General features: G+C 48.1%; 9 non-coding genes and 2 pseudogenes across 9 annotated transcripts; all 11 read right to left on the bottom strand.

Moving 5' to 3' along the window:
- Window positions 1-16,314: 16,314 nt before the first annotated feature.
- LOC134950906 (U1 spliceosomal RNA) lies at window positions 16,315-16,478 on the bottom strand. The gene has a single exon (XR_010183742.1). It is a non-coding gene; the product is annotated as a U1 spliceosomal RNA (small nuclear RNA).
- A 672-nt stretch (window positions 16,479-17,150) lies between these two features.
- LOC134952118 (U1 spliceosomal RNA) lies at window positions 17,151-17,311 on the bottom strand. The gene has a single exon (XR_010184722.1). It is a non-coding gene; the product is annotated as a U1 spliceosomal RNA (small nuclear RNA).
- A 152-nt stretch (window positions 17,312-17,463) lies between these two features.
- LOC134951777 (U1 spliceosomal RNA) lies at window positions 17,464-17,626 on the bottom strand. The gene has a single exon (XR_010184454.1). It is a non-coding gene; the product is annotated as a U1 spliceosomal RNA (small nuclear RNA).
- Window positions 17,627-18,321: 695 nt separating this feature from the next.
- Window positions 18,322-18,463, bottom strand: LOC134953495 (U1 spliceosomal RNA; annotated as a pseudogene).
- Window positions 18,464-18,608: 145 nt separating this feature from the next.
- LOC134953171 (U1 spliceosomal RNA) lies at window positions 18,609-18,763 on the bottom strand (annotated as a pseudogene).
- A 671-nt stretch (window positions 18,764-19,434) lies between these two features.
- Window positions 19,435-19,597, bottom strand: LOC134952773 (U1 spliceosomal RNA). The gene has a single exon (XR_010185202.1). It is a non-coding gene; the product is annotated as a U1 spliceosomal RNA (small nuclear RNA).
- A 152-nt stretch (window positions 19,598-19,749) lies between these two features.
- Window positions 19,750-19,913, bottom strand: LOC134951101 (U1 spliceosomal RNA). The gene has a single exon (XR_010183902.1). It is a non-coding gene; the product is annotated as a U1 spliceosomal RNA (small nuclear RNA).
- A 671-nt stretch (window positions 19,914-20,584) lies between these two features.
- On the bottom strand, window positions 20,585-20,747 carry LOC134952296 (U1 spliceosomal RNA). The gene has a single exon (XR_010184852.1). It is a non-coding gene; the product is annotated as a U1 spliceosomal RNA (small nuclear RNA).
- Window positions 20,748-20,899: 152 nt separating this feature from the next.
- LOC134951889 (U1 spliceosomal RNA) lies at window positions 20,900-21,063 on the bottom strand. The gene has a single exon (XR_010184545.1). It is a non-coding gene; the product is annotated as a U1 spliceosomal RNA (small nuclear RNA).
- Window positions 21,064-21,737: 674 nt separating this feature from the next.
- LOC134952669 (U1 spliceosomal RNA) lies at window positions 21,738-21,900 on the bottom strand. The gene has a single exon (XR_010185144.1). It is a non-coding gene; the product is annotated as a U1 spliceosomal RNA (small nuclear RNA).
- Window positions 21,901-22,052: 152 nt separating this feature from the next.
- On the bottom strand, window positions 22,053-22,216 carry LOC134950553 (U1 spliceosomal RNA). Its single transcript, XR_010183453.1, has one exon. It is a non-coding gene; the product is annotated as a U1 spliceosomal RNA (small nuclear RNA).
- Window positions 22,217-27,157: the final 4,941 nt, after the last annotated feature.

The raw sequence follows: 27,157 nt of genomic DNA, 5'->3' as shown, positions 1-27,157 counted from the left end.
GGGATAGGACCTAATATAAGCACACCCCCAAAAGCTCTGCTCCTCAACAGTTGCCGAGGATGACCCTGAGGCTGCCGCAAGGTAGCCACCCCAAACCGCAAGGAATAGGATCTAAGAAGTATACCCCCAATGGCTCAGCTCCTGAATAGCTGCTGTGGAGGCCCCTGTGGCTGCCAAACTGCAGCCTCCCCCATCCGTAAGGAATAGGACCCAAGCAGTATACCGCCAACGGGCCAGCACCTGAACAGCAGCCCAAAACACCGCAGCAACCCTGTACCTTAGTGAGATAACCAGCGAGCGCCTGTATCAGCAACTGGTCGCCCCTTCGGAGGCCCATCCATACTCCTGCGCCAGGCGCAGCGGGCCGACACTCACAACCTCCTGGGCCTCCAAGGACACCCAGCGACCCCCAGCTGCTTGATCCGATGTGGATCACACCATCCTGCCGCGCAACCGACCACCCTGCAACCCGCGTTACAGATAAAGGTCCCGGCATTCCGAAACTGCCTGCTGCTCGCCACCCTTCGCTCACCCGCAAAACCAGAATGAAGCCAAAGCAAAGGCTAATCTAAACCGGGGCCGCCTCCCACACCAACTTGGCGACAGGAGGCAGCACACCCAGCACTCTGCCAAAATTTGCCACGTAACAGGCCTACGTGTGTCCGCAGGCGCGGGGCGCACCCTAGCCCCCACCCCAAAGTGCTAACGACAGACCAGGAGGGGTCCACCAGCCTGCGCAGTCTAGAACGGAAGGAAATGCCCGCAAAGGCAGGATACCTGGCCGCCTAGGCCCTCCCTCCCAAATAACGCTCGAACAGGAAAACCAGCAAACCGTCTACCAGGGACACACCCGCTGTATTCAACCTACTGAAAAAACACCGGGACGTAGCAGACGCCCCAAACGAGGAAAGAGCCAACGCATGACCAGTCCGAGTAGCCAACCCACCCGGACAATCCACCCGCCAGAAGACGGGCATGAGGAAACCTTATGACGCTACCCCGGAACACACTCGCGGCACTCATCAAACTGCAAAGAGACAAAGCATTCGCCAAACCAATCCGACTCCGGAGCGGGATGGCAAAAAATGCACCGCCAGCAGCCACGCAGCTGTCGCAACAGCCGCAAAGCCTAGGGGGACCATAGGGGACCAGGAGGAGGAGACCACAACCACCTCCCCGTAAAAAAAAACTATAGGAATGAAGACCAATTCCACCCAAACATCTCTGATCCCACGGGAAGGGAAACCGCGGTATGCTACCTGGTCGACCCCGCAGGGGCCCGTAGTATCCTTGAAACCTATGCCACCCATGAGGATAAACCTGCTCGCCAACGGGGAGGAGCTAACAACCGCACCCGCTTAAACCGACTTCACGTCGACCCCAGCCGTCGTTAATAAAAACCCCAACAGAGTCGGTACCTTGTCAGCGGGGAGGCGACAGCAACCCGCATTTGTGCCCAGCGCAAACCCCTGAAACCTCAGGCAACCGGTAAGGCCCTAGCCGTATACAGGGGCAACGGGATATTCCAGGATCCTGACAAAAACCTGGCAACCTACTGCAGGATACCTGCAAACCAAAATGCCTCCCAGACCCATGAAGAGAAAATAGTCCCTGTAGCGAGAAACCCCGAAAGGGCCGGATCCGGACCGTGTGCCTCAACGCAAGAAAGTGCAGAATTCCTCCAAAAAAGGCACATGAGCCAGAAAAAATTCGGGGGCACCAACCTGTCAGCATAACAGGCCCCTATCCGAGGCCCGAAAAATTAGAGGTGATAGGGACGCAGGGGAAGCAGCGCAAACACTACCCAACGTATAAGTTACCAAAATTGAGGTACCCGGCCCATATTCCTGGAACAAAAACGCAGAGTCGCTGAAAGACTAATCTCACCCCGCGCGAGGTATCGGAAATAGACCTGTCAGCATAGCGTGCAAAGAAAAAACCCCTCGAGGATACGACAAATGTAGGCTAAGGCGGCCCCCGCCCGGGGTCCCTGGCCATAACCCCCCAGGGAAGAAGCACAAGCCGGGAAGAGATGAAAAAACAAAAACGTCATAGGGCTCGCACGAGCCCTAAGCCGGGTCGGCGACCACCCTCCGCCGGACCTGATGCAGGAAAGCGTGCGCGGACCTCCAAACACCCGTTCCCGGCTGGGGCACCGTCATTATACGGGAGACAGGCCTAGCAAATTCGCAGGAGTGACGAACACGGGAGTGGACCTATGGTGTACTAGCCCCTGCCATAAGCGACACCCCCCTTTTCTACCAAGGAGCGCAAAAAACAGCAACGCCAAACTGCAAGGCACCTGCGGTCTGGGACCCCACTGTGCGGTCCGGCCCGCCGCGCGACCCCCAAACATAAACCCAAGAAATTGACGTCACACCCCCGAACCCGATGGACTTCACGTCGTAATCACCCCGAGAAAATCGTAACCACAACTGAAAATTATGGAAAGCCGTCTACCCAATCTCCCCCCACCGTCCGCTTTCTCCGCGAACCGAAGGGGCGGGGAAAACGGTAACCGCCGACGCCTTGCCTTTCCGAGAAGCCTAACGCCACGTGCAGCGCCATGAGCCTAGCCAACTAACGCGGGCGCCCAGGATAACCAGAGTAAAACGCTACAAGAAAGTACAAGAACTGCAAAGTAATAATAAACAACAGCATGCTCACCGTGTCTGGATGACGTGGCATATCATCAGCCGGCTCCAACGCCACCGACCCTGTCGTTGCATCATCCACTGTCGTTGCAGCCGCATCCCTACTTTGTCAACGATCCCTCCACGATGAATCCACAGGCTCCCTGGACTCGCAGGCACCTGTGCGGACAAAACAGAGGGGACAACAAGCGCCGGCAGCGCCCGCGCATAAAGACAGCAAACAGGAGGCATAAGCAGGGGCAAAGTAACGCTGCGACCCATGGACAGTGGGCTGAGGAGGGGGGAAAACACCTAGATGGGAGGAAGGAACACCCGGCAGGAGGGGAAGCCCGGCTAACGGGATGACCAATGGTGTAGCCCGGTAGCCAGGAGGCCAAAAACCGTGCACGTGGGTACGCGGCCGCTGAGGATTAACGAACTATGATCCGTAAAGGCCGGGGGGAGGAGGGGTGGCTGACCCGAGGCCCCTTGAAGCAACCCCCGGGTAAATGCTCCGGACCCGGAACCGCCGCACATGGCGCAAATTGTGAAAGGGGCAACAGGCAGGCCCGTGAACCGTGTCACATGGTGGGAGGGGGAAACGAACCACGCAGCCCCAGGGAGCAGGGGCCCCCAGGTGGGACCGCGGCAGGTGACCCCGACACGAAGTCGCCAACACCCCGCGGGCCCGGGAGGAAAAAACGTGGACACCCGTCCACCAAACCCAGAGCGTCTGGCCCCCCTTACCCGCCCTCGGCCATCATAGCATGCCCCAACCCCCCCCCCGCATAGGGGAGCTGTAAACCCCAACCCATGCACCGTCCACCATGAGGGCAGGGAGCGGCTGCTTCCCACGCGCCGCTCCAGCCCGCACAAGCCAATGCCCGTCACCCCCCCGCATACAACCCAGAGCCGCCAGGCCCACGTGGGCGCCGGAGCCGCCGGCGGTGAGGGGAAAGCGACGCGCCCGGAAAGGGGACCCCGCAGCATCGCGGGCGCTGGGAAAACCACCCCCGCCCGTACCACACCCGCAGCCGCAGGGGCGCCCGTCCTCCACTAGACCGGCACGACTGAGGAGAGGCGCGGACCGCAGCATAGCAAACCCCCAGGGACCCGCCGTCCAGAGCGGGATCCAGGGGCAGGGGAGACCCCAGCCAGGAGCGCGGCCAAACCAAACATCCTCGACCGCTGCAGTAGGGGTACCGTGTCCCTCGCACGGACGAGCAGCAGGGGGAGAAGCGTGGCCGCAGCGGTCCGATACAGCCGCGCTCCGTGAGGCGCAGCAGGCCATGGACGCTTTCAGGCTGAAGCTAAGGGATGCCGGACGCTGCAGCCGTGACGGAGGAATCGGCCACCATCAGCGATAAAAGGCAGCAGTCCGGCGGGCGGCGCAGGCAGGGCGCCAGCAGCAGGGACCAACCGAACCCGAGGCCAGCGATAATCCGCTGAGGTAAGCGGGCCCGCGGCCTCGGCTAGGTGGCGGGGGGGAGCAGATCTACGTGGGCGGGATGTAACCTAACGCTGGGAATAATCTAAAGCACAGCCCGGGATGGGGGGAGAGCAGGAAAAAAGGGGAGGGGGGGAATAGCAAGTGCAATACAACTACAGTGGGAATAAACAAGTACCAATAAAATACCAACAGTGTGCAGAAAGTAATACATACAGCAACCCAGACTTAACACACACCTGCACCTCAGTACATTCCAAAATGGCAAGAGGAAGCTGAGTCATATGACCATGGCTTATATATTATTCCAAGACCAACCCCTACCCTCTTGATGGACAGCCCTATAATCCTATAGGAAAAATACCCAAGAACACACTGATCTGCCTAGCAACTGCTTAGTCACCAACAACCAATCACAAAAAATAGGACTCTTATATTGCTTCAGGCTTATGCAGCCTTCAGCTTATTTAAGATCGATCTTAAATAGACCCCTGGGTTTTAAGGATAACCATGGTTGAGTCCAATGGTTAATTCACATTGACCGAAGTTCTAATTAAGTCACCTGTGCTCAAGCATGATATCCTTAAAATCTGGATTGCAATGACAGCATTTGGGAACTATGCCTAAGGGTTTAATTTTTACATTTATCCACTGACAATAAATCTACCTACAATTAGAGATGAGCGCCTGAAATTTTTCGGGTTTTGTGTTTTGGTTTTGGGTTCGGTTCCGCGGCCGTGTTTTGGGTTCGAACGCGTTTTGGCAAAACCTCACCGAATTTTTTTTGTCGGATTCGGGTGTGTTTTGGATTCGGGTGTTTTTTTCAAAAAACACTAAAAAACAGCTTAAATCATAGAATTTGGGGGTCATTTTGATCCCAAAGTATTATTAACCTCAAAAACCATAATTTACACTCATTTTCAGTCTATTCTGAATACCTCACACCTCACAATATTATTTTTAGTCCTAAAATTTGCACCGAGGTCGCTGTGTGAGTAAGATAAGCGACCCTAGTGGCCGACACAAACACCGGGCCCATCTAGGAGAGGCACTGCAGTGTCACGCAGGATGTCCCTTCCAAAAAACCCTCCCCAAACAGCACATGACGCAAAGAAAAAAAGAGGCGCAATGAGGTAGCTGTGTGAGTAAGATTAGCGACCCTAGTGGCCGACACAAACACCGGGCCCATCTAGGAGTGGCACTGCAGTGTCACGCAGGATGGCCCTTCCAAAAAACCCTCCCCAAACAGCACATGACGCAAAGAAAAAAAGAGGCGCAATGAGGTAGCTGTGTGAGTAAGATTAGCGACCCTAGTGGCCGACACAAACACCGGGCCCATCTAGGAGTGGCACTGCAGTGTCACGCAGGATGTCCCTTCCAAAAAACCCTCCCCAAACAGCACATGACGCAAAGAAAAAAAGAGGCGCAATGAGGTAGCTGTGTGAGTAAGATTAGCGACCCTAGTGGCCGACACAAACACCGGGCCCATCTAGGAGTGGCACTGCAGTGTCACGCAGGATGTCCCTTCCAAAAAACCCTCCCCAAACAGCACATGACGCAAAGAAAAAAAGAGGCGCAATGAGGTAGCTGACTGTGTGAGTAAGATTAGCGACCCTAGTGGCCGACACAAACACCGGGCCCATCTAGGAGTGGCACTGCAGTGTCACGCAGGATGTCCCTTCCAAAAAACCCTCCCCAATCAGCACATGATGCAAAGAAAAAGAAAAGAAAAAAGAGGTGCAAGATGGAATTGTCCTTGGGCCCTCCCACCCACCCTTATGTTGTATAAACAAAACAGGACATGCACACTTTAACCAACCCATCATTTCAGTGACAGGGTCTGCCACACGACTGTGACTGATATGACGGGTTGGTTTGGACCCCCCCCAAAAAAGAAGCAATTAATCTCTCCTTGCACAAACTGGCTCTACAGAGGCAAGATGTCCACCTCATCTTCACCCTCCGATATATCACCGTGTACATCCCCCTCCTCACAGATTATCAATTCGTCCCCACTGGAATCCACCATCTCAGCTCCCTGTGTACTTTGTGGAGGCAATTGCTGCTGGTCAATGTCTCCGCGGAGGAATTGATTATAATTCATTTTAATGAACATCATCTTCTCCACATTTTCTGGATGTAACCTCGTACGCCGATTGCTGACAAGGTGAGCGGCGGCACTAAACACTCTTTCGGAGTACACACTTGTGGGAGGGCAACTTAGGTAGAATAAAGCCAGTTTGTGCAAGGGCCTCCAAATTGCCTCTTTTTCCTGCCAGTATAAGTACGGACTGTGTGACGTGCCTACTTGGATGCGGTCACTCATATAATCCTCCACCATTCTATCAATGTTGAGAGAATCATATGCAGTGACAGTAGACGACATGTCCGTAATCGTTGTCAGGTCCTTCAGTCCGGACCAGATGTCAGCATCAGCAGTCGCTCCAGACTGCCCTGCATCACCGCCAGCGGGTGGGCTCGGAATTCTGAGCCTTTTCCTCGCACCCCCAGTTGCGGGAGAATGTGAAGGAGGAGATGTTGACAGGTCGCGTTCCGCTTGACTTGACAATTTTGTCACCAGCAGGTCTTTGCACCCCAGCAGACTTGTGTCTGCCGGAAAGAGAGATCCAAGGTAGGCTTTAAATCTAGGATCGAGCACGGTGGCCAAAATGTAGTGCTCTGATTTCAACAGATTGACCACCCGTGAATCCTTGTTAAGCGAATTAAGGGCTGCATCCACAAGTCCCACAGGCCTAGCGGAATCGCTCCCTTTTAGCTCCTTCTTCAATGCCTCCAGCTTCTTCTGCAAAAGCCTGATGAGGGGAATGACCTGACTCAGGCTGGCAGTGTCTGAACTGACTTCACGTGTGGCAAGTTCAAAGGGCATCAGAACCTTGCACAACGTTGAAATCATTCTCCACTGCACTTGAGACAGGTGCATTCCACCTCCTATATCGTGCTCAATTGTATAGGCTTGAATGGCCTTTTGCTGCTCCTCCAACCTCTGAAGCATATAGAGGGTTGAATTCCACCTCGTTACCACTTCTTGCTTCAGATGATGGCAGGGCAGGTTCAGTAGTTTTTGGTGGTGCTCCAGTCTTCTGTACGTGGTGCCTGTACGCCGAAAGTGTCCCGCAATTTTTCTGGCCACCGACAGCATCTCTTGCACGCCCCTGTCGTTTTTTAAAAAATTCTGCACCACCAAATTCAAGGTATGTGCAAAACATGGGACGTGCTGGAATTTGCCCATATTTAATGCACACACAATATTGCTGGCGTTGTCCGATGCCACAAATCCACAGGAGAGTCCAATTGGGGTAAGCCATTCCGCGATGATCTTCCTCAGTTGCCGTAAGAGGTTTTCAGCTGTGTGCGTATTCTGGAAAGCGGTGATACAAAGCGTAGCCTGCCTAGGAAAGAGTTGGCGTTTGCGAGATGCTGCTACTGGTGCCGCCGCTGCTGTTCTTGCGGCGGGAGTCCATACATCTACCCAGTGGGCTGTCACAGTCATATAGTCCTGACCCTGCCCTGCTCCACTTGTCCACATGTCCGTGGTTAAGTGGACATTGGGTACAACTGCATTTTTTAGGACACTGGTGAGTCTTTTTCTGACGTCCGTGTACATTCTCGGTATCGCCTGCCTAGAGAAGTGGAACCTAGATGGTATTTGGTAACGGGGGCACACTGCCTCAATAAATTGTCTAGTTCCCTGTGAACTAACGGCGGATACCGGACGCACGTCTAACACCAACATAGTTGTCAAGGCCTCAGTTATCTGCTTTGCAGTAGGATGACTGCTGTGATATTTCATCTTCCTCGCAAAGGACTGTTGAACAGTCAATTGCTTACTGGAAGTAGTACAAGTGGGCTTACGACTTCCCCTCTGGGATGACCATCGACTCCCAGCGGCAACAACAGCAGCGCCAGCAGCAGTAGGCGTTACACGCAAGGATGCATCGGAGGAATCCCAGGCAGGAGAGGACTCGTCAGAATTGCCAGTGACATGGCCTGCAGGACTATTGGCATTCCTGGGGAAGGAGGAAATTGACACTGAGGGAGTTGGTGGGGTGGTTTGCGTGAGCTTGGTTACAAGAGGAAGGGATTTACTGGTCAGTGGACTGCTTCCGCTGTCACCCAAAGTTTTTGAACTTGTCACTGACTTATTATGAATGCGCTGCAGGTGACGTATAAGGGAGGATGTTCCGAGGTGGTTAACGTCCTTACCCCTACTTATTACAGCTTGACAAAGGGAACACACGGCTTGACACCTGTTGTCCGCATTTCTGGTGAAATACCTCCACACCGAAGAGCTGATTTTTTGGGTATTTTCACCTGGCATGTCAACGGTCATATTCCTCCCACGGACAACAGGTGTCTCCCCGGGTGCCTGACTTAAACAAACCACCTCACCATCAGAATCCTCCTGGTCAATTTCCTCCCCAGCGCCAGCAACACCCATATCCTCCTCATCCTGGTGTACTTCAACACTGACATCTTCAATCTGACTATCAGGAACTGGACTGCGGGTGCTCCTTCCAGCACTTGCAGGGGGCGTGCAAATGGTGGAAGGCGCATGCTCTTCACGTCCAGTGTTGGGAAGGTCAGGCATCGCAACCGACACAATTGGACTCTCCTTGTGGATTTGGGATTTCGAAGAATGCACAGTTCTTTGCTGTGCTGCTTTTGCCAGCTTGAGTCTTTTCATTTTTCTAGCGAGAGGCTGAGTGCTTCCATCCTCATGTGAAGCTGAACCACTAGCCATGAACATAGGCCAGGGCCTCAGCCGTTCCTTGCCACTCCGTGTGGTAAATGGCATATTGGCAAGTTTACGCTTCTCCTCCGACAATTTTATTTTAGGTTTTGGAGTCCTTTTTTTACTGATATTTGGTGTTTTGGATTTGACATGCTCTGTACTATGACATTGGGCATCGGCCTTGGCAGACGACGTTGCTGGCATTTCATCGTCTCGGCCATGACTAGTGGCAGCAGCTTCAGCACGAGGTGGAAGTGGATCTTGATCTTTCCCTAATTTTGGAACCTCAACATTTTTGTTCTCCATATTTTAATAGGCACAACTAAAAGGCACCTCAGGTAAACAATGGAGATGGATGGATTGGATACTAGTCGGGCGGCCGAGTGCCGACACAGAGGTAGCCACAGCCGTGAACTACCGCACTGTACTGTGTCTGCTGCTAATATATAGACTGGTTGATAAAGAGATAGTATACTCGTAACTAGTATGTATGTATAAAGAAAGAAAAAAAAACCACGGTTAGGTGGTATATACAATTATGGACGGGCTGCCGAGTGCCGACACAGAGGTAGCCACAGCCGTGAACTACCGCACTGTACTGTGTCTGCTGCTAATATATAGACTGGTTGATAAAGAGATAGTATACTCGTAACTAGTATGTATGTATAAAGAAAGAAAAAAAAACCACGGTTAGGTGGTATATACAATTATGGACGGGCTGCCGAGTGCCGACACAGAGGTAGCCACAGCCGTGAACTACCGCACTGTACTGTGTCTGCTGCTAATATATAGACTGGTTGATAAAGAGATAGTATACTCGTAACTAGTATGTATGTATAAAGAAAGAAAAAAAAACCACGGTTAGGTGGTATATACAATTATGGACGGGCTGCCGAGTGCCGACACAGAGGTAGCCACAGCCGTGAACTACCGCACTGTACTGTGTCTGCTGCTAATATATAGACTGGTTGATAAAGAGATAGTATACTCGTAACTAGTATGTATGTATAAAGAAAGAAAAAAAAAACACGGTTAGGTGGTATATACAATTATGGACGGGCTGCCGAGTGCCGACACAGAGGTAGCCACAGCCGTGAACTACCGCACTGTACTGTGTCTGCTGCTAATATATAGACTGGTTGATAAAGAGATAGTATACTCGTAACTAGTATGTATGTATAAAGAAAGAAAAAAAAACCACGGTTAGGTGGTATATACAATTATGGACGGGCTGCCGAGTGCCGACACAGAGGTAGCCACAGCCGTGAACTACCGCACTGTACTGTGTCTGCTGCTAATATATAGACTGGTTGATAAAGAGATAGTATACTCGTAACTAGTATGTATGTATAAAGAAAGAAAAAAAAACCACGGTTAGGTGGTATATACAATTATGGACGGGCTGCCGAGTGCCGACACAGAGGTAGCCACAGCCGTGAACTACCGCACTGTACTGTGTCTGCTGCTAATATAGACTGGTTGATAAAGAGATAGTATACTCGTAACTAGTATGTATGTATAAAGAAAGAAAAAAAAACCACGGTTAGGTGGTATATACAATTATGGACGGGCTGCCGAGTGCCGACACAGAGGTAGCCACAGCCGTGAACTACCGCACTGTACTGTGTCTGCTGCTAATATATAGACTGGTTGATAAAGAGATAGTATACTCGTAACTAGTATGTATGTATAAAGAAAGAAAAAAAAACCACGGTTAGGTGGTATATACAATTATGGACGGGCTGCCGAGTGCCGACACAGAGGTAGCCACAGCCGTGAACTACCGCACTGTACTGTGTCTGCTGCTAATATAGACTGGTTGATAAAGAGATAGTATACTCGTAACTAGTATGTATGTATAAAGAAAGAAAAAAAAATCACGGTTAGGTGGTATATACAATTATGGACGGGCTGCCGAGTGCCGACACAGAGGTAGCCACAGCCGTGAACTACCGCACTGTACTGTGTCTGCTGCTAATATATAGACTGGTTGATAAAGAGATAGTATACTCGTAACTAGTATGTATGTATAAAGAAAGAAAAAAAAACCACGGTTAGGTGGTATATACAATTATGGACGGGCTGCCGAGTGCCGACACAGAGGTAGCCACAGCCGTGAACTACCGCACTGTACTGTGTCTGCTGCTAATATAGACTGGTTGATAAAGAGATAGTATACTCGTAACTAGTATGTATGTATAAAGAAAGAAAAAAAAAACACGGTTAGGTGGTATATACAATTATGGACGGGCTGCCGAGTGCCGACACAGAGGTAGCCACAGCCGTGAACTACCGCACTGTACTGTGTCTGCTGCTAATATATAGACTGGTTGATAAAGAGATAGTATACTCGTAACTAGTATGTATGTATAAAGAAAGAAAAAAAAACCACGGTTAGGTGGTATATACAATTATGGACGGGCTGCCGAGTGCCGACACAGAGGTAGCCACAGCCGTGAACTACCGCACTGTACTGTGTCTGCTGCTAATATAGACTGGTTGATAAAGAGATAGTATACTACTAATATTATATATACTGGTGGTCAGGTCACTGGTCACTAGTCACACTGGCAGTGGCACTCCTGCAGCAAAAGTGTGCACTGTTTAATTTTAATATAATATTATGTACTCCTGGCTCCTGCTATAACCTATAACTGGCACTGCAGTAGTGCTCCCCAGTCTCCCCCACAATTATAAGCTGTGTGAGCTGAGCAGTCAGACAGATATATAATATATATATAGATGATGCAGCACACTGGCCTGAGCCTGAGCAGTGCACACAGATATGGTATGTGACTGACTGAGTCACTGTGTGTATCGCTTTTTTCAGGCAGAGAACGGATATATTAAATAAACTGCACTGTGTGTCTGGTGGTCACTCACTATATAATATATTATGTACTCCTGGCTCCTGCTATAACCTATAACTGGCACTGCAGTAGTGCTCCCCAGTCTCCCCCACAATTATAAGCTGTGTGAGCTGAGCAGTCAGACAGATATATATAATATTATATATAGATAATAGATGATGCAGCACACTGGCCTGAGCCTGAGCAGTGCACACAGATATGGTATGTGACTGAGTCACTGTGTGCTGTGTATCGCTTTTTTCAGGCAGAGAACGGATTATAAAGTAAACTGCACTGTCCTCACTAGTAAACTCTCTCCACTCAGTCTCTACACTTCTACAGTAACAGTACTCCTCCTAGTCAGCTCCAGTAAATCTCTCTCAGTCTCTTATAATCTAAATGGAGAGGACGCCAGCCACGTCCTCTCCCTATCAATCTCAATGCACGTGTGAAAATGGCGGCGACGCGCGGCTCCTTATATAGAATCCGAGTCTCGCGATAGAATCCGAGCCTCGCGAGAATCCGACAGCGTCATGATGACGTTCGGGCGCGCTCGGGTTAACCGAGCAAGGCGGGAAGATCCGAGTCGCTCGGACCCGTGAAAAAAAACATGAAGTTCTGGCGGGTTCGGATTCAGAGAAACCGAACCCGCTCATCTCTACCTACAATATCCCTGTAACTGTTATGATTACAGTATTTCACTAAATAATTTAATTTGCTGAACCTTCTGTAAAAAGAAATATTAAGATGCTGTAATTCCCAGATGCAGCAAATTTGTTAGCTAGTGGGCAAAACCATGTGCACTGCAGGGATGGGGGGGGGGGCAGATATAACATTTGCAGAGAGATTTAGGTGGGTTATATTGTTTGTGTGCAGGGTAAATACTGGCTGTTTTGTTTTTACACTGCAATTTAGATTTCAGTTTGAACACACCGCACCAAAATCTAACTCTCTCTGCACATATTATACACCCCCCCCCCCCCTGCAGTGTACATGGTTTTAGCTAATAAATTTGCTGCTGTGATCAGATCTGAGTTAAGCCCTATGTATTTGGCACTGGCAAAGGGTTAGAGGCCTTGCTGTAGAGCTCACACCTTTCTTATCATGCATTGTAATATTTCCTATGTCCTGATGTTGTGCTCTCTGCTCCATCCAAGTAAACAGCAATGTAGCGTGGCTATCAAAGAGCGTGAAGATTGCAGATTTCCTGGGATTAATGCTAAAGAATGCTATTATAGAGGCTGCTGCTTTAATTCAAGTGTCACTGGGGTTAAATGGTGTTTTTACCTTAAAAACACAGGTAGAGTATACAGTACAGTGGTAGAGTGGGAGCATGTAGTGCTATTGATTACAGATTTGATGGAGCTTAAACATGGATAAGGTCCATATCTATAAGAGTTTATCTTGTGTATCCTTTATTCTTAGTCATGGTCAGATAAGATTAGAAAATACAATTTAAGTGGAAATTTCCTGTTAGCTGTTTTAGCTAAATAGCACCAGTTAAAAAAAAAAAAAAAAAACTAAGCTGCTGTAATTCCTGGATGTTTCCTTACTGCATCAACAGGAAGTGACAAGAAACAATGTAATGTGGAACCGTACAGCAGAAGGGATTGCGGCTACCCCACAATAAGTGCAGCGGAATGTAAGAAGAGGAATTGTTGCTTTGACTGCAGCATTCCCAGGGTTAACTGGTGTTTCTTCAAGTCACAAGGTATGGAGCTGCTGTATAGTTACTCGCAAGTCAGTAGTTGTATGATGCTCACACCTGTTAAGCTGGATACACACAGAATGCCCTACACAGGGGGTGAAATGAGCGCTCCCCACCCCCCGGACGCTCAGTACACATCACTCCCCAAAATTGGGCCGTGAATACGGACCTTTAAACTGGATCCACACTTAGATTATCTGTCCAATTTTTTTTTTCTAGTTGAAACAAAATTATGCTAATATGTGGCAGCAAATGACAATTGACCATTTGCTCACAAACACTGGAAAACATCCAAAAATGGTCAATTAGATAAATTGGTTAAATCCATTTCATTTAGCTAATTTATCCAAACTACCTTTATTGTATCTTTGTGGGTGAATGATGTGTGGGTCAGTGTTGAGGGTGGTGGAGGAGATGGGTAATAGGCACAGCAGGGTGTGGACAGTCAAATAGTGTGCTTAGAGGTTCAGAGTCATTGTATGAGACTCTGGCAACAGTGACTTGATGAGTCTGGTGTTCATAGGGTGGGACGCACTAACCTTTTTATGCTATTGAAATAGTTCTCCTCCTGACCGACGCAGTTCCTTGCTCCGAGGTTGGTGTATTGTCCTGTTGCAGCGCCTCTCCACTGTGGTCACAGTGAGCTGTGTGGTGTTGCTGGCGCATGCCAATCTCCCCCCAACCTCCCTCTGGCATTTCAGACCTACGTACGCATGATGGGATCTTGTATGATATGCGCGTGTGCTGTAGAGATGAAAGTGGCGGTGAGGAGGCAGATCGTGAGATGGGGAAACTTTGTGGACTGTTAGCGAAGGGGAGCACTGGGCAATCTGAGTTGCAAAGAGGGCAGCAGAAGAGGTTATTGCATGTGCACTGGTGACAGGTCCATCCTTGGTGGCTAGCCTCAGTGGTAAAGGGGTACATGAGCTAGTGTCCCTTGGTCAGCCATGTACCATGGCCACCTCCCTACCTCCTATATATTCTCCCTAATCTGTCACTTTGTTACGGTCTGCTGCTGGCACTGGTGTATCGTCCTGCAGATGCCGTCTCCGCCCATTGCTGTGACTTCCCCCAGAGTTAGCCACACAGAGTGACAGATCTAGGAAAATATATAGGAGATCATTACTTTCACTTGCAGCCTACCTTATTTTTTGCAGCCTAGCATGCTCCTGACCCCTTCTCTCACTAATACTTATACAACATTCATGAACTCATCTTAAGGTTTCTTTATTATTCAGTCACACTGTCTTGGATCCAAACCATTTCCTGTGGCATTGCAGTCAAACAATTGAGCTATTTACCCTTGCATAGAAAGGTATAATCTAAGCTAGAGAATTCTATTTGGAGCTCACCTTGTACTTTGTGAAGAAATAATCAGCATTGTGGCTGAGCAGATATATGGAGTGTGTGGCTGCACACTGCATTGATCTGCTGAGTTGCAATGCTAATAGATAACCGGATTTCTATTCCAATCAGCCAGTGTTGGAGAGAAGGTCTGCCAGATTACATAATGCATACCAGAGCCATAACTAGACTTTTTAGTGCCCTGTGACAGAGAATTATATGCCCCCCCCCCCCCCACTATTTTTGCAATATGGACAAAAGGCGCATGCCTCGTGGGGAAGGGGCATAACAAGATTGGTCTCAGAGAAAGCACATGAAATATGAAGATATATCTAGTATACTTGACACTCAATGGTTTGTGGTATTGCCGGGGGGCCCTCCTTAAATGCATATACAGTCACACATGGCTTGCTTGTGCAAATGGCATATCACCAGTTCCAAGGTAATACTTTATACAGCTGGTTGAGATCCTGGTCGGTGGATATGGATTCCAAGAAAACCCTGGAGGTGCTTCCTTTCAAGGGAGACACTCTCTTTGGAGAAGACCTCAATAAGATTGTAGCTGATCTGGCTACTGCTAAAACAACTTGCCTACCTAGTATGACTCCTACCACGCAGAAGGCTAAAAGTACTTTCCCTTGGCCCTTTTTTGTCAATTACCATTTTAATAATAGGGTAAAGAAAATTAAGTGGATTTTTGAAAGAAAACAATACTGTCAATATACTATTAAAACAAATTAAAATGGTAAAAGTTATTGTACTGTAAGTAAAAATAAAAGAGCCAACATATCAATCCCAGTTTTGGATTACTTTAATTAACAAAAAATCTTGCCCTGGATTAACAAAATCCTTTCCTCATACTGTCAGTCTCCTCTGGGCACAGTTTCTCTAACTGTGGCATAGAGGCGCATAGAGGGAGGAGCCAGTGCACACCCAGAACTAAAGTATTTCTTAAAGTGCCCATGTCTCCTGCGGAGCCCGTCTATCCCCATGGTCCTTTCGGAGTCCCCAACACCCTCTACGGACTACGAGAAAAAGATTTACCGGTAGGTTTAAAATCTTATTTTCTACTTTATTCTTTTCTATCCTAGTTTATTACGACCAACTCTCATCCAAGGAGTTTGATATTCTACTACCTGCATGCAATTTAAATTGCTTAAATTGTTTATATGGTTGATTTGTCCTTCACAACCCATAATCTGCAACTTGGATGTACTTGTGTCATTGAAAATCTTATAATAAAAATGTTTATATATTGAAAAAAAAAGTTATAAGACATATGCATTCAATATTTGAAGAAACAAAATAAAATAAAGCTATGTATTGGGTTTCACTAACAAGCACATTGGAAGACTTGACTACTGTTAAAAGACATGCATTACATGGTATAGAGCCACAAACCACAATGTAGTAAAATAAAAACAAACTTACATGTGCTAGAGCTAGGGAGGGTCGCTGCTCGGGCAGCCCCCTGTCAAGTGAAGGAGATCCAACTGAGGCAGCACAAGGGAACTCTCGAAAGAAGAACAAGGCTAGAGGAAGATCTGAGACAAAGAAATCTGACTTTTACCAGAGCTGTCCAGAGGAAAGCACAAACACAGCCCCCCACTACCACAAATAATGCAGTCGAGTTTCCCACATTTGTGGAAATCACAGGGGTCAGCATACCCAGAATGCAATGAATGAACCTCACCCTGGGAGAACAATCTTCATGACCATGGTATCTCCTATGCAAAATAAGTATGATTTGGGATAGGGCTGGGGAGGGCCGCTGCTCATGCACATCTCTGTCAAGTAAAGGAGATTCAACTGAGGCAGCACAAGGGAACTCTCATCTGGGGACAACAACTGCAGGGAGAACACATATTTTCAGATGAACATGGGAGGGCAGAAGGCTACCTAATACTGAAGCACCCCCAAACAACAAACAAAATGCAACAACTAGTGCAAGCATTCCTGGGGGAAGGCCTGCAGCAGATGGATTTGCATATGGTGATGTCATCCAAGCAGTGGGTCAAAGTTGGCTTCAACCCTCGTCTGCATATGAAAAGAGAAAAGGGGCGTGCAGGGCATGGCAGCCTTTTGCGGCGCTTGGATGACCCCTAGCTCGCATTAAACACCTCCACCCTCCTTCGGTGTGGGGCTCATGTTGGCTATGCCCCAGCCCCTGAAGCATTCAAGCTGATTTCTTGCAGCAGCTGGGCACTGTAACAGCTCCAGAGCTGCTCTGTAAGGCAAATAAAAGGGTGTGGGACCTGCAGCACTACCTGTAGTTCGCATTGTGCGTTGGAAGGCAAAAAGTAAGCAGACGGGAGAAGTCAGGATAGTGCGCAAGGGCATAGAAGGGAGGGGCTCAAGAAAAGAGAAGTGGAAACAGACAGCAAACTAGGCTGGAGAGAGACCTGAGACAAAGAGATCTGAATTATACGAGAGCCGACCAGGGGAACACAAATTATGCAGTCAAGTTTCCCACATTTGGGGAAATCGCAGGAGCAGCACACCCAGAGTGCAATGGGTGAGCCTTGCCCTGGGAGAAGCACCTTCATGATCATAGTATCTCACCTGGCAGGTAAGTAGGAGTTGGGCTAGAGCTGGGGAGGGTCGCTGCTCGGGCACCCCCTTCTCAAGTGAAGGAGATCCAACTGAGGCAGCACAAGGAAACTCTCGAAAGAAGAACAAGGCTAGAGGAAGATCTGAGACAAAGAAATCTGACTTTTACCAGAGCTGACCAGAGGAAAGCACAACACAGTCACTCACTACCACAAATAATGCAGTCAAGTTTCCCACATTTGGGGAAATCACAGGGGTCAGCATACCCAGAATGCAATGAATGAACCTCACCCTGGGAGAACAATCTTCATGACCATGGTATCTCCTATGCAAAATAAGTATGATTTGGGATAGGGCTGGGGAGGGCCGCTGCTCAGGCACATCTCTGTCAAGTAAAGGAGATTCAACTGAGGCAGCACAAGGGAACTCTCATCTGGGGACAACAACTGCAGGGAGAACACATATTTTCAGATGAACATGGGAGGGCAGAAGGCTGCCTAATACTGAAGCACCCCCAAACAACAAACCAAATGCAACAACTAGTACAAGCATTCCTGGGGGAAGGTCTGCAGAAGACGGATTTGCATACGGTGATGTCATCCAAGCAGTGGGCCAAAGTTGGCTGGAACCCTCATCTGCATATGAAAAGAAAAAAGGGATGTGCAGGGCATGGCGGCCTTTTGCGGCGCTTGGATGACCCCTAGTTCGCATTAAATACCCCCACCCTCCTTCTGTGTGGGGCTCATGTTGGCCATGCCCCAGCCCCTGAAGCATTCAAGCTGATTTCTTGCAGCAGCTGGGCACTGTAACAGCTCCAGAGCTGCTCTGTAAGGCAAGTAAAAGGGTGTGGGCCCTGCAGCACTACCTGTAGTTTGCATTGTGCATTGTAAGGCACAAAGTAAGCAGACGGGAGGAGAAGTCAGGATAGTGCACAAGGGTATAGAAGGGAGGGGCTCAAGAAAAAAGAAGTGGAAACAGACAGTAAACTAGGCTGGAGAGAGACCTGAGACAAAGAGATCTGAATTATATGAGAGCCGACCAGGGGAAACACAAATTACGCAGTCTAGTTTCCCACATTTGGGGAAATCACAGGGGCAGCACACCCAGAGTGCAATGGGTGATCCTTGCCCAGGGAGAAGCAACTTCATGATCATAGTATCTCACCTGGCAGGTAAGTAGGAGTTGGGCTAGAGCTGGGGAGGGTCGCTGCTCGGGCACCCCCCTGTCAAGTGAAGGAGATCCAACTGAGGCAGCACAAGGGAACTCTCGAAAGAAGAACAAGGCTAGAGGAAAATTTGAGACAAAGAAATCTGACTTTTACCAGAGCTGACCAGAGGAAAGCACTACCACAAATAATGCAGTCGAGTTTCCCACATTTAGGGAAATCACAGGGGTCAGCATACCCAGAATGCAATGAATGAACCTCACCCTGAGAGAACAATCTTCATGACCATGGTATCGCCTATGCACAATAAGTATGATTTGGGATAGGGCTGGGGAGGGCCGCTGCTCAGGCACATCTCTGTCAAGTAAAGGAGATTCAACTGAGGCAGCACAAGGGAACTCTCATCTGGGGACAACAACTGCAGGGAGAACACATATTTTCAGATGAACATGGGAGGGCAGAAGGCTGCTTAATACTGAAGCACCCCCAAACAACAAACCAAATGCAAAAACTAGTGCAAGCATTCCTGGGGGAAGGCCTGCAGCAGATGGATTTGCATATGGTGATGTCATCCAAGCAGTGGGTCAAAGTTGGCTTCAACCCTCGTCTGCATATGAAAAGATAAAATTGGCATGCAGGGCATGGCGGCCTTTTGCGGTGCTTGGATGACCCCTAGTTCGCATTAAACACCTCCACCCTCCTTCGGTGTGGGGCTCATGATGGCTATGCCCCAGCCCCTGAAGCATTCAAGCTGATTTCTTGCAGCAGCTGGGCACTGTAACAGCTCCAGAGCTGCTCTGTAAAGCATGTAAAAGGGTGTGGGCCCTGCAGCACTACCTGTAGTTTGCATTGTGCGTTGGAAGGCACAAAGTAAGCAGACAGGAGAGGTCAGAATAGTGCGCAAGGGCATAGAAGTGAGCGGCTCAAGAAAAGAGAAGTGGAAACAGACAGCAAACTAGGCTGGAGAGAGACCTGAGACAAAGAGATCTGAATTATACGAGAGCCGACCAGGGGAAACACAAAATATGCAGTCAAGTTTCCCACATTTGGGGAAATCACAGGGGCAGCACACCCAGAGTGCAATGGGTGAGCCTTGCCCTGGGAGAAGCACCTACATGATCATAGTATCTCACCTGGCAGGTAAGTAGGAGTTGGGCTAGAGCTGGGGAGGGTCGCAGCTCGGGCACCCCCCTGTCAAGTGAAGGAGATCCAACTGAGGCAGCACAAGGGAACTCTCGAAAGAAGAACAAGGCTAGAGGAAGATCTGAGACAAAGAAATCTGACTTTTACCAGAGCTGACCAGAGGAAAGCACAAACACAGTCCCCCACTACCACAAATAATGCAGTCAAGTTTCCCACATTTGGGGAAATCACAGGGGTCAGCATACCCAGAATGCAATGAATGAACCTCAACCTGGGAGAACAATCTTCATGACCATGGTATCTCCTATGCAAAATAAGTATGATTTGGGATAGAGCTGGGGAGGGCCGCTGCTCAGGCACATCTCTGTCAAGTAAAGGAGATTCAACTGAGGCAGCACAAGGGAACTCTCATCTGGGGACAACAACTGCAGGGAGAACACATATTTTCAGATGAACATGGGAGGGCAGAAGGCTGCCTAATACTGAAGCACCCCCAAACAACAAACCAAATGCAACAACTAGTGCAAGCATTCCTGGGGGAAGGCCTGCAGCAGATGGATTTGCATATGGTGATGTCATCCAAGCAGTGGGTCAAAGTTGGCTTCAACCCTCGTCTGCATATGAAAAGAAAAAAGGGATGTGCAGGGCATGGCGGCCTTTTGCGGCGCTTGGATGACCCCTAATTCACATTAAACACCTCCACCCTCCTTCGGTGTGGGGCTCATGTTGGCTATGCCCCAGCCCCTGAAGCATTCAAGCTGATTTCTTGCAGCAGCTGGGCACTGTAACAGCTCCAGAGCTGCTCTGTAAAGCATGTAAAAGGGCGTGGGCCCTGCAGCACTACCTGTAGTTTGCATTGTGCGTTGGAAGGCACAAAGTAAGCAGACGGGAGAAGTCAGGATAGTGCGCAAGGGCATAGAAGGGAGCGGCTCAAGAAAAGAGAAGTGGAAACAGACAGCAAACTAGGCTGGAGAGAGACCTGAGACAAAGAGATCTGAATTATACGAGAGCCGACCAGGGGAAACACAAATTATGCAGTCAAGTTTCCCACATTTGGGGAAATCGCAAGAGCAGCACACCCAGAGTGCAATGGGTGAGCCTTGCCCTGGGAGAAGCACCTTCATGATCATAGTATCTCACCTGGCAGGTAAGTAGGAGTTGGGCTAGAGCTGGGTAGGGTCGCTGCTCGGGCACTTCCCTGTCAAGTGAAGGAGATCCAACTGAGTCAGCACAAGAGAACTCTCGAAAGAAGAACAAAGCTAGAGGAAGATCTGAGACAAATAAATCTGACTTTTACCAGAGCTGACCAGAGGAAAGCACAAACACAGTCCCCCACTACCACAAATAATGAAGTCGAGTTTCCCACATTTGGGGAAATCACAGGGGTCAGCATACCCAGAATGCAATGAATGAACCTCACCCTGGGATAACAGTCTTCATTACCATGATATCTCCTATGCAAAATAAGTATGATTTGGGATAGGGCTGGGGAGGGCCGCTGCTCAGGCACATCTCTGTCAAGTTAAGGAGATTCAACTGAGGCAGCACAAGGGAACTCTCATCTGGGGACAACAACTGCAGGGAGAACACATATTTTCAGATGAACATGGGAGGGCAGAAGGCTGCCTAATACTGAAGCACCCCCAAACAACAAACCAAATGCAACAACTAGTACAAGCATTCCTGGGGGAAGGTCTGCAGAAGACGGATTTGCATACAGTGATGTCATCCAAGCAGTGGGCCAAAGTTGGCTGGAACCCTCATCTGCATATGAAAAGAGAAAAGGGGTATGCAGGGAATGGCGGCCTTTTGCGGCGCTTGGATGACCCTTAGTTCGCATTAAACACCCCCACCCTCCTTCGGTGTGGGGCTCATGTTGGCAATGCCCCAGCCCCTGAAGCATTCAAGCTGATTTCTTGCAGCAGCTTGGCACTGTAACAGCTCCAGAGCTGCTCTGTAATGCAAGTAAAAGTTTGTGGGCCCTGCAGCACTACCTGTAGTTTGCATTGTGCATTGGAAGGCACAAAGTAAGCAGACAGGAGGATAAATCAGGATAGTGCACAAGGGTATAGAAGGGAGGGGCTCAAAAAAAAAGAAGTGGAAACAGACTGCAAACTAGGCTGGAGAGAGACCTGAGACAAAGAGATCTGAATTATATGAAAGCCGACCAGTGGAAACACAAATTATGCAGTCAAGTTTCCCACATTTGGGGAAATCACAGGGGCAGCACACACAGAGTGCAATGGGTGAGCCTTGCCCTGGGAGAAGCACCTTCATGATCATAGTATCTCACCTGGCAGGTAAGTAGGAGTTGGGCTAGAGCTGGGGAGGGTCACTGCTTGGGCACCCCCCTGTCAAGTGAAGGAGATCCAACTGAGGCAGCACAAGGGAACTCTCGAAAGAAGAACAAGGCTAGAGGAAGATCTGAGACAAAGAAATCTGACTTTTACCAGAGCTGACCAGAGGAAAGCACAAACACAGTCCCCCACTACCACAAATAATGCAGTCAAGTTTCCCACATTTGGGGAAATCACAGGGGTCAGCATACCCAGAATGCAATGAATGAACCTCACCCTGGGAGAACAATCTTCATGACCATGGTATCTCCTATGCAAAATAAGTATGATTTGGGATAGGGCTGGGGAGGGCCGCTGCTCAGGCACATCTCTGTCAAGTTAAGAAGATTCAACTGAGGCAGCACAAGGGAACTCTCATCTGGGGACAACAACTGCAGGGAGAACACATATTTTCAGATGAACATGGGAGGGCAGAAGGCTGCCTAATACTGAAGCACCCCCAAACAACAAACCAAATGCAACAACTAGTGCAAGCATTCCTGGGGGAAGGCCTGCAGCAGATGGATTTGCATATGGTGATGTCATCCAAGCAGTGGGTCAAAGTTGGCTTCAACCCTCGTCTGCATATGAAAAGAGAAGAGGGGCGTGCAGGGCATGGCGGCCTTTTGCGGCGCTTGGATGACCCCTAGTTCGCATTAAACACCTCCACCCTCCTTCGGTGTGGGGCTCATGTTGGCTATGCCCCAGCCCCTGAAGCATTCAAGCTGATTTCTTGCAGAAGCTGGGCACTGTAACAGCTCCAGAGCTGCTCTGTATGGCAAGTAAAAGGGTGTGGGCCCTGCAGCACTACCTGTAGTTCGCATTGTGCGTTGGAAGGCACAAAGTAAGCAGATGGGAGAAGTCAGGATAGTGCGCAAGGGCATAGAAGGGAGCGGCTCAAGAAAAGAGAAGTGGAAACAGACAGCAAACTAGGCTGGAGAGCTCTTCTGTCTATATTTTGCAAACCTGCTCTTGTCCTCTCCAGCTGCTCCATGTAGATTTGACGTCTGGAAAGGTGCATAACCCACTGACAAGCAGGCACACTCCTGCATGAGTTTTCTCTCTCACTAGCTGGATGATACACAATCATTTGCATGTGCTCCACCTCTGACACACCACCCACCCAACCACCCAGTGACCAGAGCCACCCACAAGCCAACTGGCTCCGTGATTTAATTTGCACAGTGTAGTCATCCAGGCAGCATGTCCTTCTCAATGGAAGGATCTCTGGTTCCATGGAATCTTCCACATTGGAATGCTGCGGAATAAAAAGGATTTAAATATTCAGCTTGCTAGCATTCAATGTACCTGCGGCTTGGCTTAAGCACATGGGTCTTCATCCTGTGGCCCTCCAGCTGCTGTGAAACTACACATCCCAGCATGCCCTGCCACAGTTTTGCTATTAAGGTATGCTAAAACTGAGGCAGGGCATGCTGGGATGTGTAGTTCCACAGCAGCTGGAGGGTCGCAGGTTGAAGACCCATGTTCTAGCATGCCTGTTCTATGATGCATGTACCGTGATGTCACAATCAGCTTGGAATGGGGTGTCTAGCAGGCATTTGCTGACAGCCACTTGAGGGAGACACACATCAGGAGATGCAGCATATCGGAGGTCTTCGATGCCTTTCCAGCAAATGCACACAACCTGCTGCTGGTCTGGACACAAAACAATGCCCACAATCGAAGTCCCAAAATGCCCAACTACAGGATTCATGTAAGTAGTGAATTTAGGAATGAATTTAGAAGTAGGAAATTAAGTTTGTTCACAAGTACATTCAAATTCAGATCTAAAGTCTAGGTAGGCCTCACGTCCTGGCAGCCCCCAGCACTTAAAAATGCCTTGATTAGAGGTAGAGAATTAAATGTAGATAAAAAGTAGACACAAAATAAGACTCCACAGAGCAGTTATCAGGTGTCTTTATCAATTGTTGCATTTAAAAAATCAAGCAATTAGGGAACACAGTGTTGCAACAATGTAACCCTATTTGCAAAATAGTACTAAATAAGTTTGTCGATGTAAGACATTTGCAAAGGCGCATCCAAAACACGCTGGAAAATGCAACTGAATCTGTTTTTGGAGGCTAGAATAGGAAATGTGCATCGGTCCTACAAGTACTGAAAGCTCTTCTACCATCTCCCTTTGTACATTCAAATTCAGATCTAAAGTCTAGGTAGGCCTCACGTCCTGGCAGCCCCCAGCATTTAAAAATGCCTTGATTAGAGGTAGAGAATTAAATGTAGATAAGAAGTAGACACAAAATAAGACTCCACAGAGCAGTTATCAGGTGTCTTTATCAATTGTTGCATTTAAAAATCAAGCAATTAGGGAACACAATGTTGCAACAATGTAACCCTATTTGCAAAATAGTACTAAATAAGTTTGTCGATGTAAGACATTTGCAAAGGCGCATCCAAAACACGCTGGAAAATGCAACTGAATCTGTTTTTGGAGGCTAGAATAGGAAATGAGCATTGGTCCTACAAGTACTGAAAGCTCTTCTCCCATCTCCCTTTTCTGAAAAGCCATTTAATATATGGTTCCCAGATAGGGGACATATCAGATATTGCCTTTCAAAAGCAGCAAATATCATACCACTTCTATTGCCATCAAAGATAAACATTGATTGTTTTCAGATATTGGATTGAAAAAGCAGTCTTTATTGACATAAAGAAGCAAAAAAACATACATAAACATTACACACATAAGTACCGTGTTGCAGCACAGCCAAAACACAATACAAATGCTGTCGGTATAGTACAGTTCAAGAACTACAGCACAGGCCAGCCTACACTATAAATCATGAACTGCACTATACATTTAAACAATACAATAATACAACAGTTAATAAGGCTATGGGTGTGGAGTGTAAGAGGGTGAAGGAATCACAAGCCCGAAGCTTTATTGAAAGACAGACACATATAAAGGGAGGATTAATAAATACAAAGATATCCTTTACTATAGAATGTAGTCCAATCCGGTCTTTCAACTCTTCCACAACTGAAAAACGGATAGTGTTCCCAAGCCTTCCATCCTGGAATATCTTCAGTCTCTCGCCAATGAAGAAAACAATCCCTCCAGAAGACTCTTCAACCACGATACAAGATCACAGCCAAAAGGGCGAGAAGCAACTACACTTGCGTTTAACCAAAATGGCTAAAACTTAGTGAAGGAAAGTGCAGTGCACCAAAACATAAGCTGACACAATCATGGAGAATGCGCCAGCATATATGCTCTTCTATCTATATTTTGCAAACCTGCTCTTGTCCCCTCCAGCTGCTCCATGTAGATTTGACGCCTGGCAAGGTGCATAACCCACTGACAAGCAGGCACACTCCTGCATGAGTTTTCACTCTCACTAGCTGGATGATACACATTCATTTGCATGTGCTCCACCTCCGACACACCGCCCACCCAACCACCCAGTCACCAGAGCCACCCACAAGCCAACTGCCTCCGTGATTTAATTTGCACAGTGCAGTCATCCAGGCAGCATGTCCTTCTCAATGGAATAATCTCTGGTTCCATGGAATCTTCCGCATTGGAATGCTGCGGAACAAAAATGATTTAAACATTCAGCTTGCTAGCATTCAATGTACCTGCGGCTTGGCTCTAGCACATGGGTCTTCATCCTGTGGCCCTCCAGCTGCTGTGAAACTACACATCCCAGCATGCCCTGCCACAGTTTTGCTATTAAGGTATGCTAAAACTGAGGCAGGGCATGCTGGTATATGTAGTTCCACAGCAGCTGGAGGGTCGCAGGTTGAAGACCCATATTCTAGCATGCCTGTTCTATGATGCATGTTCCGTGATGTCACAATCAGCTTGGAATGGGGTGTCTAGCATGCATTTGCTGACAGCCACTTGAGGGAGACACACATCAGGAGATGCAGCATATCGGAGGTCTTCGATGCCTTTCCAGCAAAATGCACACCACCAGCTGCTGGTCTGGACACAAAACAATGCCCACAATTGAAGGCTCAAAATGCCCAACTACAGGATTAATATAAGTAGTGAATTTAGGAATGAATTTAGAAGTAGGAAATTAAGTTAGTTCACAAGTACATTCAAATTCAGATCTAGGTAGGCCTCACGTCCTGGCAGCCCCCAGCATTTAAAAATGCCTTGATTAGAGGTAGGGAATTAAATGTAGATAAGAAGTAGACACAAAATAAGACTCCACAGAGCAATTATCAGGTGTCTTTATCAATTGTTGCATTTAAAAAAATCAAGCAATTAGGGAACACAATGTTGCGACAATGTAACCCTATTTGCAAAATAGTACTAAATAAGTTTGTCGATGTAAGACATTTGCAAAGGCGCAAACAAAACACGCTGGAAAATGCAACTGAATCTGTTTTTGGAGGTTAGAATAGATGCAGGATCAAGTAGCTCAATGGGTAGGGTATTTGATTAGAATTCAACAGGTTATAGGTTTGAATCCTGGGTATGATAGTTTGAGGTGTTATTTAATAAAGTATGTTTATATATTAGTCACACATGGCTTACTTGTACAAATGGCATGTCACCAGTTAGTGCTGACTGCTGATATGCCATTTGCACAAACACGCCATGTGTGACTATATATGCATTTAAGGAGGGCACCCCGGCAATACCACAAACCATTGAGTGTCAAGTATACTAGATATATCTTCATATCTCATGTGCTTTCTCTGAGACCAATCTTGTTATGCCCCTTCCCCACAAGGCATGCGCCTTTTGTCCATATTGCAAAAATGGGGAGGAGGAGGGGGGGGGGGGGGCATATAATTATCTGTCACAGGGCACCAAAAAGTCTAGTTATGGCTCTGGTATGCATTATGCATTCTGGCAGACCATATCTCCAACACTGGCTGGTTGGAATAGAAATCCGGTTATCTATGTGAGCAAATGACCATCAACGATTTACTCTCAAGCACTAGAAAATGGACAAAAATGGTCCCCTAAACAAATTGGTTAAATTTTGGGTTTAACCAATTTGTGTAATGACCATTTTTGACCACTTTTCTAGTGTTTGGGAGCAAATGGTTAATTGACATTTGCTCCTATACATTACCAGATTTTCATTCCATCCATCCAGACTGGATAGATAGCCTGACAGATAATTGTGTAGTGTACGCCCAGGATAACTGTCAGTTGTGCTTTCTTTTATGACGGCACATAAATGGGTGGGCAGATCCAGAGCAAGCACTGCCCACTCATGCATAGTTGTCAACTGATGTGAAGTTCCA

The sequence above is a fragment of the Pseudophryne corroboree genome, chromosome 8, assembly GCF_028390025.1.
Source record: "Pseudophryne corroboree isolate aPseCor3 chromosome 8, aPseCor3.hap2, whole genome shotgun sequence".
Lineage (NCBI taxonomy): Eukaryota > Metazoa > Chordata > Amphibia > Anura > Myobatrachidae > Pseudophryne > Pseudophryne corroboree.
This window is presented reverse-complemented; position numbering and strand designations above follow the sequence as displayed.